General features: G+C 38.2%; 7 non-coding genes and 1 pseudogene across 7 annotated transcripts; all 8 read right to left on the bottom strand.

Moving 5' to 3' along the window:
- Positions 1 to 438: 438 nt before the first annotated feature.
- trnaa-agc (transfer RNA alanine (anticodon AGC)) lies at positions 439 to 510 on the bottom strand. The gene has a single exon. It is a non-coding gene; the product is annotated as a tRNA-Ala (tRNA).
- A 1,046-nt stretch (positions 511 to 1,556) lies between these two features.
- On the bottom strand, positions 1,557 to 1,628 carry trnaa-agc (transfer RNA alanine (anticodon AGC)). Its single transcript has one exon. It is a non-coding gene; the product is annotated as a tRNA-Ala (tRNA).
- A 493-nt stretch (positions 1,629 to 2,121) lies between these two features.
- Positions 2,122 to 2,193, bottom strand: trnaa-ugc (transfer RNA alanine (anticodon UGC)). Its single transcript has one exon. It is a non-coding gene; the product is annotated as a tRNA-Ala (tRNA).
- A 125-nt stretch (positions 2,194 to 2,318) lies between these two features.
- trnaa-cgc (transfer RNA alanine (anticodon CGC)) lies at positions 2,319 to 2,390 on the bottom strand. Its single transcript has one exon. It is a non-coding gene; the product is annotated as a tRNA-Ala (tRNA).
- A 483-nt stretch (positions 2,391 to 2,873) lies between these two features.
- Positions 2,874 to 2,945, bottom strand: trnaa-agc (transfer RNA alanine (anticodon AGC)). The gene has a single exon. It is a non-coding gene; the product is annotated as a tRNA-Ala (tRNA).
- A 483-nt stretch (positions 2,946 to 3,428) lies between these two features.
- Positions 3,429 to 3,500, bottom strand: trnaa-agc (transfer RNA alanine (anticodon AGC)). The gene has a single exon. It is a non-coding gene; the product is annotated as a tRNA-Ala (tRNA).
- Positions 3,501 to 3,957: 457 nt separating this feature from the next.
- trnaa-ugc (transfer RNA alanine (anticodon UGC)) lies at positions 3,958 to 4,029 on the bottom strand. Its single transcript has one exon. It is a non-coding gene; the product is annotated as a tRNA-Ala (tRNA).
- Positions 4,030 to 6,299: 2,270 nt separating this feature from the next.
- LOC113105171 (glomulin-like) lies at positions 6,300 to 14,989 on the bottom strand (annotated as a pseudogene).
- Between the last annotated feature and the right edge of the window lie 404 nt (positions 14,990 to 15,393).

A 15,393-nucleotide genomic window follows, 5' to 3' on the forward strand; every position in this document is an offset into this window, starting at 1 on the left:
AATCCAGTAGTGTAACACTAGAGCAAAGAAGCAAAATTATTTTGCTTAAACTCAGCAAACAGTGCTTGGAGATGCTGGGCAAATACATGCAAAAGATGCAATCTACCACTGAGCTACATCCCCATTTAACACTGAGCTACATTCCCATGTCTTGAGCAGCATTGCTGCTTCTTTGTTCAACAAACACTAACAATCCAGTAGCGTAACACTAGAGAAAACATTCAAAATTATTTTGCTTAAACTCAGCAAAGAGTGCTTGGAGATGCTGGGCAAATACATCCAAAAGAGGCAATCTACCCCTGAGCTATATCCCCATTTAACATAGAACTTTGCTGCTTCTTTCTTTTACAAACACTATCAATCTAGTCATGTAAGAATTTAGGGGAAAGAAGCAACATATTTTTTCTTAATCTCACATGAAAGTCATTAAACATTGCTTGGAGATGCTGAGGATTGGACCCAGGACCTCATACACGCTAAGCATGCACTCTACCACTGAGCTACATCCCCATGTTATGAGCAGCATTGCTGCTTCTTTGTTCAACAAACACTAACAATCCAGTATCGTAACACTAGAGCAAAGATGCTAAACTATTTTGCTTAAACTCAGCACACAGTGCTTGGAGATGCTGGGGACTGAACCCAGGACCTCATACATGCAAAGCATGAGCTCTAACACTGAGCTACATCCCCACATTTCAATCAGCCCTGCTGCTTCTTTCTGTAACAAACAGTAACAATCGAGTCGTGTAACACTTCAGAGAAAAGAAGCCACTTTTCTCTTTATTAATCTCACATGAAAGTCAATATACACTGCTTGGAGATGCTGTGGATTGGACCCAGGACCTCATATATGCAAAGCATGCGCTCTACCACTGAGCTACATCCCCACTTTTTGAGCAGCATTGCTGCTTCTTTGTTCAACAAACACTAACAATCCAGTAGTGAAACACTAGAGCAAAGAAGCAAAATTATTTTGCTTAAACTCAGCAAACAGTGCTTGGAGATGCTAGGGATTGAACCCAGGACCTCACACATGCAAAGCATGTGCTCTAACACTGAGCTACATCCCCATATTTTGAGCAGCATTGCTGCTTCTTTGTTCAACAAACACTAACAATCCAGTAGTGTAACAATAGAGCAAAGAAGCAAAATTATTTTGCTTAAACTCAGCAAACAGTGCTTGGAGATGCTGGGCAAATACATGCAAAAGATGCAATCTACCACTGAGCTACAACCCCATTTAACACTGAGCTACATTCCCATAACTTGAGCAGCATTGCTGCTTCTTTGTTCAACAAACACTAACAATCCAGTAGTGTAACACTAGAGAAAAGATTCAAAATTATTTTGCTTAAACTCAGCAAACAGTGCTTGGAAATGCTGGGCAAATACATGCAAAAGTGGCAATCTACCTCTGAGCTACATCCCCATTTAACATAGAACTTTGCTGCTTCTTTCTTTTACAAACACTATCAATCTAGTCATGTAAGAATTTAGGGGAAAGAAGCAACATATTTTTTCTTAATCTCACATGAAAGTCATTAAACATTGATTGGAGATGCTGGGGATTGGACCCAGGACCTCATACATGCTAAGCATGCGCTCTACCACTGAGCTACATCCCCATGTTATGAGCAGCATTGCTGCTTCTTTGTTCAACAAACACTAACAATCCAGTAGTGTAACAATAGAGCAAAGAAGCAAAATTATTTTGCTTAAACTCAGCAAACAGTGCTTGGAGATGCTGGGCAAATACATGCAAAAGATGCAATCTACCACTGAGCTACAACCCCATTTAACACTGAGCTACATTCCAATAACTTGAGCAGCATTGCTGCTTCTTTGTTCAACAAACACTAACAATCCAGTAGTGTAACACTAGAGAAAAGATTCAAAATTATTTTGCTTAAACTCAGCAAACAGTGCTTGGAAATGCTGGGCAAATACATGCAAAAGTGGCAATCTACCACTGAGCTACAACCCCATTTAACACTGAGCTACATTCCAATAACTTGAGCAGCATTGCTGCTTCTTTGTTCAACAAACACTAACAATCCAGTAGTGTAACACTAGAGCAAAGAATCTAAACTATTTTGCTTAAACTCAGCAAACAGTGCTTGGAGATGCTGGGGATTGAACCCAGGACCTCATACATGCAAAGCATGCGCTCTACCACTGAGCTACATCCCCACATTTCAATGAGCCCTGCTGCTTCTTTGTGTAACAAACAGTAACAATCCAGTCGTGTAACAATTCAGAGAAAAGAAGCCACTTTTCTCTTTCTTAATCTCACATGAAAGTCATTAAACAGTGCTTGGAGATGTTGGGGATTGAACCCAGGACCTCATACATGCGAAGCATGCGCACTACCACTGAGCTACATTCCCACGTTTTGAGCGTCTATGCTGATTCTTTGTTCAACAAACACTAACAATCCAGTAGTGTAACACTAGAGCAAAGAAGCAAAATTATTTTGCTTAAACTCAGCAAACAGTGCTTGGAGTTGCTGGGCAAATACATGCAAAAGATGCAATCTACCACTGAGCTACATCCCCATTTAACACTGAGCTACATTCCCATGTCTTGAGCAGCATTGCTGCTTCTTTGTTCAACAAACACTAACAATCCAGTAGCGTAACACTAGAGCAAAGAAGCAAAATTATTTTGCTTAAACTCAGCAAACAGTGCTTGAAGATGCTGGGCAAATACGTGGAAAAGAGGCAATCTACCTCTGAGCTACATCCCCATTTAACATAGAACTTTGCTGCTTCCTTCTTTTACAAACACTATCAATCTAGTCATGTAAGAATTTACGGGAAAGAAGCAACACATTTTTTCTTAATCTCACATGAAAGTCATTAAACATCGCTTGGAGATGCTGGGGATTGGACCCAGGACCTCATACATGCTAAGCATGCGCTCTACCACTGAGCTACATCCCCATGTTATGAGCAGCATTGCTGCTTCTTTGTTCAACAAACACTAACAATCCAGTAGTGTAACACTAGAGAAAAGATTCAAAATTATTTTGCTTAAACTCAGCAAACAGTGCTTGGAGATGCTGGGCAAATACATGCAAAAGATGCAATCTACCACTGAGCTACATCCCCATTTAACACTGAGCTACATTACCATGTCTTGAGCAGCATTGCTGCTTCTTTGTTCAACAAACACTAACAATCCAGTAGTGTAACACTAGAGAAAAGATTCAAAATTATTTTGCTTAAACTCAGCAAAGAGTGCTTGGAGATGCTGGGCAAATACATCCAAAAGAGGCAATCTACCCCTGAGCTATATCCCCATTTAACATAGAACTTTGCTGCTTCTTTCTTTTACAAACACTATCAATCTAGTCATGTAAGAATTTAGGGGAAAGAAGCAACATATTTTTTCTTAATCTCACATGAAAGTCATTAAACATTGCTTGGAGATGCTGGGGATTGGACCCAGGACCTCATACACGCTTAGCATGCACTCTACCACTGAGCTACATCCCCATGTTATGAGCAGCATTGCTGCTTCTTTGTTCAACAAACACTAACAATCCAGTAGCGTAACACTAGAGCAAAGATGCTAAACTATTTTGCTTAAACTCAGCAAACAGTGCTTGGAGATGCTGGGGACTGAACCCAGGACCTCACACATGCAAAGCATGCGCGCTAACACTGAGCTACATCCCCACATTTCAATCAGCCCTGCTGCTTCTTTCTGTAACAAACAGTAACAATCGAGTCGTGTAACACTTCAGAGAAAAGAAGCCACTTTTCTCTTTATTAATCTCACATGAAAGTCAATATACACTGCTTGGAGATGCTGGGGATTGGACCCAGGACCTCATATATGCAAAGCATGCTCTCTACCACTGAGCTACATCCCCACTTTTTGAGCAGCATTGCTGCTTATTTGTTCAACAAACACTAACAATCCAGTAGTGTAACACTAGCAAACAGTGCTTGGAGATGCTGGGGATTGAACCCAGGACCTCATACATGCAAAGCATGCGCTCTACCACTGAGCTACATCCCCACTTTTTGAGCAGCATTGCTGCTTCTTTGTTCAACAAACACTATAAATCCAGTAGTGTAACACTAGAGAAAAGATTCAAAATTATTTTGCTTAAACTCAGCAAACAGTGCTTGGAGATGCTGGGCAAATACATGCAAAAGAGGCAATCTACCTCTGAGCTACATCCCCATTTAACATAGAACTTTGCTGCTTCTTTCTTTTACAAACACTATCAATCTAGTCATGTAAGAATTTAGGGGAAAGAAGCAACATATTTTTTCTTAATCTCACATGAAAATCATTAAACATTGCGTGGAGATGCTGGGGATTGGACCCAGGACCTCATACATGCGAAGCATGCGCTCCAACACTGAGCTACATTCCCTCCTAACCCTAACCCTAACCCTAACCCTAACAGCTGGGAATTCCATTCCGGGAGAGGGGAGAAAGAAAAACTCCACTATTTTGATCCTCAATTTGAGGGTTGTTTATTCTGTTATTGTCTTTCTAAAGCAAGGTGAAGAAGATGAGGATAATCCACAACGCAAAGTCTTTAATATTATTATCCATAGAAACGCAGGCAAGGAAAAAGCTCAGAGAAGTCGTAACATCAAACAATAACTTACAAACTACCAAACAGAAAGAAGACTATAAGGTAGTTGATGAAGGAAAAGTTTTAACTAACAGTTAACTAATAATGACTTAAGAGCAAATGAACTAAAGAGCTGAATCAAACAAGATCAAAACCATGACATACGTTTACCTTCATTCTTAGGTTCTAACAAACATGGAAAGCATTTAAGGGTAAATACATATTGTTATAAATATTGATATGTATAATATGGAAGTAAAATATTCAGGGAAATGAATTTTATACTTATATAAATGTAACTGGGATATTTTCTAGCTCAGATTGTTGAATTACAAACATTTTTCCATAGATTTTTGGGTTGCTGCAGGAAGTAAGCTCTGTGATCAACAAAAGTTTTTGATTCTTACATGTTTTATTTATTATAATGTTCAAAATTAACACTTTAAACAACTTCAGACATTTTGTAGCCGACGTACAAACAACAGAAGTAAAAGGCTAAACATTGTTTGCTTTCTTGTCACTTTTGGGGAGTCACACCAGAGGAGTTTCCAGCTGAATGCAGAATTTATTGAGAGAATTGAGAATTTTGTGCAGGTCCATGGAAACTGTTTTCTTCTGCTTCAAGCCCCAGTTTACAGGAAAGGGGAGTGATAGGTTTTATCGTCAGTGCAAAAGAGGTGCATAATGAATTAAAAACTACAAATGTACAACCTCATTTTGAAAGTAAGAACCCCCATCTAACATACATACTTGACCAAAGGGTCTAGGGATGGCATCTGGAGAGCTACTCAGACTAAGATCTACTCAGACTCAGAATAAGGCCAAATTATTATTATTATAATTTTTTTAAATGAGTAATGTAATTATAAATAACTAATGAACCACACCAGCAGTGAGGACCGCTTAATTTCAAAATGCTTGTAATCTACTGAGCTGGACAAATACAAGTATGTGATAAAGTGGCTTAACTCCAAAGGGAATTATGATGGAAGGCAAGGGAAGCAGTGATATTTTTCTAAAATTCAGTGTGAATGATTCACACGCTTTATTAATTATTATAATTTTCTAGAAATGTTTACATTTTATAGTGCATAATTTATCAAGGTTAATTATGGGCTTTTAATGTTCATTTTAATTTAATGTCAAGGACAGTGCTCACTTTACAAGCATGCACAGTAAAATTGCATTTATAATGAATTTATTAGCAAAACTTTTCTTGGCCTTTTTATTCCAGGCCACAAGTAAACCCAATGTGGCGAATTTGAGAGATCATTTGTCTTTGGCTTGTACTTACATTAATGATCATAGCCCAGTTTGGGAAATGCTTCAAGAGATGCAGTTCTAGTGAGATTTACTATGTTCCTCTCCATTCATGTTCTTATTGCTTACTATACTTGTTATGAACAGCAGATGTCAGTATTGTTTCATAGTAAGTCAAAACTCTTTCTTGCTTTTCATACTTGTTGCATGTTGTATTGTTCTCTTTCAAAATAGTTCATGAACTATTAAAAAAAACAAAAGTTTAAACATGGTCAGAGGAAAAATGTCCAAGTTTTAAGTCAGAATACAGAATATTGATAATATTGATATTGAAGCTCTCACATTGCTCTTTATCATTACAAATGTGTCATGCTACAGAGAAAGTAAATTAATCAATAAATACATTATTCAGTTCAGAAAGCAGAAATTTGTCGCCATTTCAGTTTTGACTGTCCACAATGATTTCCTCTGTATGGACAACAAGGCTTTCCTTTAAGTCAAATGTGACCAAGGCGTAGTTTGTTTTATGACTTACTCTCACTATTTTAAAACTGAATTCAGATAAGTAGAAGTAGAACTGATAATCAAACCTTATCCTGTTCTTCACATGGCATGTTGCCAAGTGTCTTCGTTTTCACAAGCAAGCTCTGAACTGATATCTTCCCAGAGGCCTCCTTAAATTCTGTTCTGTTGTTTCTACAAGTCAAAATTTTCTTCACTATATAATAATAACTATTTAACAGAGAAAGGATACAATGCATTACCCTTAGTCATAATCTTTTTGTCCTCCCTAAGTCTTTTCAGCTCTGTACCATAGTATGATTTTGACATGCTTAGACATGTCAAATAAATTTGGTAATAATTTTGTGTAACTGTCTGCAATGTGGCACAGGGCTGTCCATATTCCAGTCTGAAAATAACAGAATAGGTCTTATTAATAGAATATGATGAAAATATAAGTGTAATATATAGTTGTGTTTCGACAAAATGCTGTAAAAATCTTACATAAAATGTTCTTTCCTGTATCCATTACCCTTTAAAACAAGGAAATATGAATATGAAAAATAAATAAGTCCTAAGGTATATATTTTGCCTAATACAGAGAGTTATGCAAAACAGGTGCATATTATGGTAAAAGCTGACAGGTTTACCATTTGCATATCGGCAGGATGAAGGAAGGCCTAAGTAATTTATCAGGGGCAGATTATTTAGACGAGGTATGTCAATCACTCAGGTTTTAGTACCATTTTTGTAATGACACAGGATCTGCCTCAAAATATTGGACTGCTCACCATCTGTTATGTATTGTGGGATCATGGCAGTAAACCTGGACTACACTCATAAATAAATTATGGTTAGGGATGGGTTGTATCTTGTTAGTAGGAGATCTAACTTTTAAAATAGAGACAGCTGCAATATGTAGAGTCTGTACTTGGGTTACGATTCATGTCAATGATTTGTTGATATAAAAATTGATTAGATCACTTCAGTATGCAGTTCTGAGCATTTAACAGCTATTGTTTTCCTTTAAGGTCTTTGTAAATATAGAGGTTTTCTTCACCTGTCCATCCAATGTAGCAAGTCGGTATCATGGCCCTGTGGGAGAATGAGAGTTTCTCTGAGCAGTGAAATGAGTGGAGTCCCCTCAAACCACCTGTCTTCATAGGCTGACTTTAATAGCAAAAGAGAAAAATATTTCTCTTATTAGTGATTCAGTGTTTATCAAAATTCTATCACTTAGACAAGCAGACAGATAAGCAATGTTTTGTGCACTACCTTTCTGCAGCGTTCCACTTGATTCTTGATGTTTTTGATGATGATACTTTCTACACCTGCATGATGTCTTCATGATGCGTCTTAGAGCATTCAACAAAGGCAGAATAAGCACTTAACACTCTACTATTTTTTTATATTTATGTAACCCAGAATATTGCATTCACAAATTGATAGCAATTTTAATTAAAGATATATTTAAACTTTCTAGATACCACACCTAAAAAAAAATGTTTGCTTCGCTTCACCATCAAGCTTCACTATAAAGAGCTGGGAACACCACAAGGCTTTTTCCTCCCTAAATAAAAGAGGACAAATGGCTGCAAACAAAAAAAAAACTGGCTTAAACAAATCAGATTTACTTGTAAAATCAAGTTGTGTCTCATCCATACTTACCAAATGCTGGATAGGACAGTCAATCATTAAGTCTTGTGAACAAATAACAACAGTTCTCTTGTAAATTAGCACTGTTGTTAAAAAAAATAATAATAATTTGATTTCACCAAGGATGCAACAATTATTAAAATTACTGATTACTGAAATTTTAAGCATGAACATAATTTGCTGTTCTTTCTATGACTGTAATAAATGTTTTGATTGAAGTTTACTCAAACAGTCCTTTCAATATCCATGATTCATCCTTTCTGTATGGGGACAAGAAGCAGAAAGAAAAGTCAGACTAAAAGCTTGGCACATCATTTGGTTATTTAGATTTATTTATTTTTAAATAATAAAAGTTGTGTAGTCTACACACCTACATAAAAGAAGTTTGATGTATTCCATATTACACTGCAGGATGAAAACAGGGCTGAAATATTAAATTAAGCATTTTTGTTAGAGCGCAGGTACATTGAAGGAGTAGTGATCAGATAAACTGCATTCATATAGACACTGTGTACCACAAATTGAAAAAAATGATTGAAGTCTCTAAATTCTTTAGGTACCAAATATATCAGTATGTTTTTGCGCACAAAATAAGATTCTCAACTCCCCTTTTGAAAGCCCAAGAGATCTGTGGCCATAACAGTTCACACTGTCTTTGAGTCTGGTAAACACATAGTGAGATGAAGAAAAAAATAGAATTTTGAGGTCTAAGTACTTAAACACTGCAGGAAACAGTTCTATGGCAATAAACTGGACAAAGAGCAAGTAAGCCATGCAAACTCTTGATTCATTCAGATGAAAAACATCTTTCTCTGAAATTGTGTCTTCTTTTCCTTTTAGAGGATGGTAAAACAGGATTTTTGGCAGAGATTGTTGGATCCATGCTAGTATTGCCTAGTATTAGAAGAACAGAAGCACTCAGAAATTAGGTCATCCTTTTTCTAAAAGTACGGTGTCTATGCCTAATAGTAACAAAGTAAGTAATATCATTATTTCTGTGACAAAATTCCACAAGGGTGAAATTTCTGACATGTTTGCCTCTCTGTCCAGTTGAACTTGGAGGAGAGGTTCCCTTAGACTCTTCGTGTAACTGAGCAATTACAGAAAGAAAGGAAAATGTGAAGAATTAAGTAAAATACTGGTTAAGATCACATGCATATAATCAAAAAAGGGTTACATTCTCAACATCGTCGCTTAAATGACTGCTAATTTGCAAAATGTTAACTTAGATCAGATTCTGACAATCGACTTAAGTCACCCCATCATACCTTCATCGAAGATGAAGAAGTTTCTTGAACGAAACGTAACATTGTCTAAATCCCATTGTTATTATTAGGGTCAGAACATTTATATGTTTTATTTATATGTTTAAAGTGTTTTTCAGTGACAACTGATCATATTTTCATTAATACTTTTTGAGAATTGCTTACTTTTGCTTTGAACAAAATAACCAACATTTAAATTTATTAATAGACCAATACCAACCAATATATATCCTAATGGCCTTTGAATGTTTAGACGTGACTGCAGTTAAATCTAATACTAACACTATAAATACAACATAGTTAGATCTAAATCTGGATGAATGCACATATCATTATATCCCCCAGCCCTAAAACCTGCTCTGTGGTAAAGCACTATGGCATTAAAGACATATGTTTTGTAAAAGCACTATACAAATACATTTGACATGACTAAACACAACTGGGTCACTGCCTCATTGACTGCATTAGCAAGAACAGGTTTAAAACACAAAACTTTAGAACAGCAGCTCTTAGTTTGGTGGCCACTGAGTTTGTGTCTTGATTCTTGACTTCCTGCACAAAGGGTTGTACAAAGGTCATTAATGCAGTGCAGCATCGGCAGAGCCCGAACACATCTTCCTGTTCCTGTTTGTGTGAGTAAGGTACAGGCAGCTTTGAAATCTGTTTCTACAGAGAATCAAGGGCCGAAGCCAGTCCATTGGCCTTCGACTCACTCATTCTCAAAAGCACTGGGTAGGGAACAAACAGAAATTCTGTTATTACTTGCAGTGGCAGTAGAGGGAGCCCTTTTTATTATTGGCTTTTATTTTTAAGTTGAAACGCTGTTTTAAACTGGTTTGTAGGATGCATAAGGATTATGGCTTTACCTGTTTTAAGGTTCTTTTCTACAGCAGTTGTTCAGTTACTTGACTGAATAAGAGGCATAAGCATAGTGGTGGTGTCAGCAATGGCATTTGGATCAGTGTCCCCCACTTGCTGAAGTGAAATATCAAGGAGTTCCTTCAAACTGCATATCTGCAATAAAATTGTATTGTCTTTTTTTTTTTACATTTAATGGTACATTTGACATTTTTACTGAACATATTTATAAAAGTATGTAGTAAATCCATTCTGTAATACATGCTGTCTTATACAGAATCATCATCATAACTATTTAGATAATCAGTTATTTGAAAATATATTGTGTACTTGGTCCATTTAAGCTCTGCTTTAAAACATGCTATGGCATGTTCCTTAGAGTGTGCTACATGTGTGGAAGACTGTGCAAGAAATTGGTAAATCAACAGCACTTAATGGAGTGTTCCTAAGAGGGCTTCCAGTGGAGCAAGAAATCTGACTGGTTCTCCACTAAACTGCATTCCCACACCCAAGGGTCAAGAGGGCTAGTCAGTTAGGCAGAATGACAAAGTGGTTGTTTAGCAGAGGTACATCCCATCAAATTCTCCCAGTCCCAGTGGATTGATGTCACAAATATGAGCCTGGGATGGGATATGAGCCTTGATGTAGTCGCACCTGTCTGTCTCTCAAAAACCGGAAAGCACTGTAAAATCAAATTAGTTAACCATATACCTTATAGGTCCTCTAAAGTGCCTTGAAACACACAGCATTATTCTATGTGTTAAGACTGGTGATGTAATTTCAGCTAAAACAGGAAGACAGGGAGGGACATATCGTGCAGCCCTGCCCCCTTTTTAAAATAGCCAATAGCTCTTTGTTTATATCTGCTCAGGCCAGAGGGTAGCTCGGCAAAGCTGCATTCGACAACCACAGTTTAATAGATTTACTCTTAGTTAAACAAAATGTGATCATAATCATGCTGAGGCTGTGTAGTTCTAAAAGTGTTTTAATATATATTCCGACATTTTTCTTTTATTTAATTGTAAAAGTACATGAAAAGATTTCCAATGTTTTCACTGACCAGCTTAAATGTATTTTGTAAATATAAACTGAGTATAGGACAGAATCAAAATAAAAGTGAAAAGGTTATAGAATATCCAAGTTCAGCTGTTTTGAAACAATCCAAAATAAACAGTTGAAATGGTAATAGGTGAGTGAAAATGACATGACATACAGCCAAGTATGGTGACTCATACTCAGAATTTGTGCTCTGCATTTAACCCATCCGAAGTGCACACACACAGAGCAGTGAACACACACCCAGAGCAGTGGGCAGCCATTTTATGCTGCAGCGCCCTGGGAGCAGTTGGGGGTTCGATGCCTTGCTCCAGGGCACCTAAGTCATGGTATTGAAGGTGGAGACAGAACTGTACATGCACTCCCCCCACCCACAATTCCTGCCAGCCAGAGACTCAAACTCACAACCTTTCGATTGCCAGTCCGACTCTCTAACCATTAGGCCATGACTTCCCCTTCCCGAGGGGATCATGTTTGTGTCAGACTTTTGTACCTGTTTTGTTGTGTTTTTTTTCTCCACATGTGCTTCCCATGACCCAAATTCTCCCTCTCGTTTTGATTAGTCATTTTGTTCAGGTATGTCCCGTTAATTACCCTTGTTTGTCTATGTATTTAAGCCCCAGTCTGTTCAGTCTTTGGTAGTCCAGTCATCTTTATGTTATGCTGTGTTTCCCTCACCGTTCTGCACGTGTTCCATGTTTGTTCATTAATGAAAGTGACTTTGAACTGCACCTCCTGTCTTCGCCTTCTTACCTGCATCACTGTGACAGATGACCGGACCCAATAATGTACAATGGGTTGAGGATCAGTTGTGGTGCCCGCAGAGAGGTATGTGGAGAAAAATCCTCAGTCTTTCTTAACGTTTTGAACTGGCACTCCGTGCTTCTTTTCAGTTGGGTCAGGATGAGGAAACGATTCGTTGTGGTCTTCCTATGTGTGATTTTTCCCTTGGTTGAGTTTATCAATCGCATACTTTATTTAAATGGTTCCAATTTTGAAGCAATTGTAAAAGATTTGTGAACTATTTTCATCCAGCCCCCATTGAAACACACCGTGCCTGTCCAGCTCATCCCACACGGGACCCTCCACATACCTAACCAATGGTTCCAACCACCCATTTCCTCCCGTGTTTGCCCATGCTCAAAAATGGACTTCTAACAACCAGGTCAGCACTAAAATTTACATCCCTTCTGCTATCTCCAGTTCCAAGAGCCATTCCAGTCCTCGACTCAGAAACGCTGGCCACTCCACTGTCAACCCTGCCAGCCGATTCACTCTCAAGCCCTATGATAACCGCAGCTATCTCCTTAACCTCAGCCAAAAAAAAAAAGAATGAGGAGGAGAAGACTGATCAGATTTGTGAGAGCTCTCCAGAGTCCGCTCCAGAATGCTCTCCAGAGCTCAACAGGGAGCCCACTCACATCACAGTCCTCAACTGGGAGCCCAATCAATTCACAGAGCTCAACCAGGCATCCAACCCTCCATCGTCTCCCGTCTCATCTCCACTGGTTCCATCCAGCTCTTCTGAGTCTCCATTGTCTCCGCTGATCCCATCCAGCTCTCCTGAGTCTCCACTGGTCCCATCCAGCCCTCCTTCATTTCCTGTTCCCACATCAAGCCCTTGGAGGGCTCCTGTCCCCACGTCCAGCCCATAGAGGGCTGTTGTTCCTCGTCTGGCCCAGGGAGGGCCTGAGATCCCAAGTCTAGCCCAGATAGGCCTCCTGTGGGCTTTTGCTCCCACTCAGACTTGTGTTCTTGATTTGTGTTTTTCTTCCCATGTGCTTCCCATGACCCAGTCTCTCCCTCTCGTTTTGATTTAGTCATTTGGTTCAGGTGTGTCCTGTTAACTATCCTTGTTTCTCTCTGTATTTAAGCCCCAGTCTGTTCAGTCTTTAGTTGTCCAATCACCATTATGTTATGCAGAGGCGTCATGCCCATTCAAAGTGAGGAGGCAAGTGCCCCCTCAGATTTCTGAGCCAAGTGGATTTAAAATGCAGCTTCCAAATGACAAAAAAAATAGCCAAATAATATTTTTTATATATTCGATACAATCACACCGGTGTGATTAGATCATTCAGGGAATAGCATCAGCTGCTAGATTAAAATCTGTGTTCGCTGGCTGGTGCTGAGCCAGAGACAGACGCATTCGTACAACGCTTCATGATAACCAATCAGAAACAATTGTGTTGCGCTTATGAATGCAACGGCCAATCAGAGACGTGCAAAAGAGTCACTGAAACGCAGTGTTTTGTTCACTTGCTCGCTGACTGAATTATTTAGCTAATTCTCTCATCAGAAATGTAAAGTACACTATTTTGCCCATCACCATTTATTGATCAAATAACAATCTATAAAGGTGCAAAACGCGTTTACTTACACATGTTTGAGAATCGAGACAAGGACAAAATAAATAAATAAAACATAAGCATAGCCTATATCAGTTATACAGTGTTACCATAGCTGCTGTCACATGACAACCGTAACTAATAGCCCGCCATGTGCCCCCTCAAAAATTATGAATGCATGATGCCCCTGGTGTTATGTTTTGTTTTCCTTCACCATTGTGCCGTGTTCAAAGTTTGTTCATTAAACTAGGTGAGTTTGAACTGCACCTCCTGTCTTCACCTTCCTTCCTGCATCACTGTGACAGTTTGTGTAAAGTGAGCATTTCAGTCTTTGCCAGCAAAACCACTCTGTGCCGAATTTTCTGAGGTAAGTGTCAAACAGATCAAAAATCACATTTATCAAAGCAAAATAGCAAAGAATTTAGGTCGTTCACCAACTACCATACGTAATATTGTAAAAGATTCAGGGAATCCAGAGAAATCTCAGTGCATGTAGGGCAAAGCAGGGAACCTCAGGTAAATGTGCATGACCTTTTGAGCCCTTAGATGTCATTGCATAAGAAACCATCATGCTGCAGTGTTAAATATAGCTACATTTGATCAGAAGTACTTCAGAAAGCTGCTGTCATTTACCACACTCTGCCGCTGCATCAAAAAATGCAACTTGTATATCTGTTACTCTAGAAGAAAGCTATACATCAATGCAGTGATCCCGTCGAGTTCTCTGGGCCAGAGCTCTTCTCAGATAGTCAAATAGACAGTGGAAATGTGTGCTGTGATCAGATGAGTTCACGTTTTTAGCTTTTTCTTGAGAAAAACGGGTATTAAATGTACATGTATGTATGTTATATGTACATATGTCATATGACTTCATAAAATGTCCTTAAAACGTAAAAAAAAAAAAATATAAAGTGAATTAACTGAACATAAATATTGGAGCCTGATAAAAATCCTAATTTTAGATGAAACTTTCAGATGGCACTTTGCATCTGAACTCTTCATATACAAGCATATGTCAATGATTCCAGATTTACCTGCCTCCTCTTTTATGAAGTCCAGGAGTTGACTGTAATCACCTTTGGCAATGCATGTGTGACCAGCATTAAGAAAGAGCTCATGGTCCTCTGGTTTGACTTCTTTAGTTGTTCTCTAAAAAAAATATGGACAGAAACATTGTCAAATGTTTTATTCACAAATAATAATAATGATAATAAATACAAAATTAACACATTGTTAATCTTGTACAATGTACAAACCATTCACAGCATTTTACCTTGTTTATGCCTGTTACATTCATTATCATATGCTTAAATGACACATATATATGTATGCTTAACTTGAGTAAATACAAACTCTCACACACACACAAATTTCAACCAAGTATGACACTTAATTTTCAGTTTTCTTGCCCATCTTTTAACCACGTCCACTAGTTGATTTGCTGCCATTTTCAGAGCAGGTCTTTAAAAAAAGAACCTAGCCATACAACTGACAATTCAAGATCCGGGTTATAACCAATACTTTTCTGTTCGGGATCTGAATGACATTTGCGCTTTTGAAATTTCAGCACAGAAGATTAGCTAGGCTAGAGCAGCTAGGTTTATACAGTAACACAGGTCAGGGTGTTTGAAAAGAATCTAGCAATCTGACAGGGGACCCTTATAAACCTCTTAGGAAATATTGCAGCTGAGTGTCTGCTAATAGGATTAAGACAAAGCAATCTGAAATAAATGGGACCAGATAGAACTCTCTCGAATGCCCTGGAAAACAGTCATGGGTATTCGGATTGTAATTTACAGTCAATGAATATTTACTCTGTCAAATTCTGTTTGTTCAGCTAACTTTAAGAGGC

This window comes from Carassius auratus, chromosome 6, assembly GCF_003368295.1.
Source record: "Carassius auratus strain Wakin chromosome 6, ASM336829v1, whole genome shotgun sequence".
In the NCBI taxonomy this organism is placed as follows: domain Eukaryota; kingdom Metazoa; phylum Chordata; class Actinopteri; order Cypriniformes; family Cyprinidae; genus Carassius; species Carassius auratus.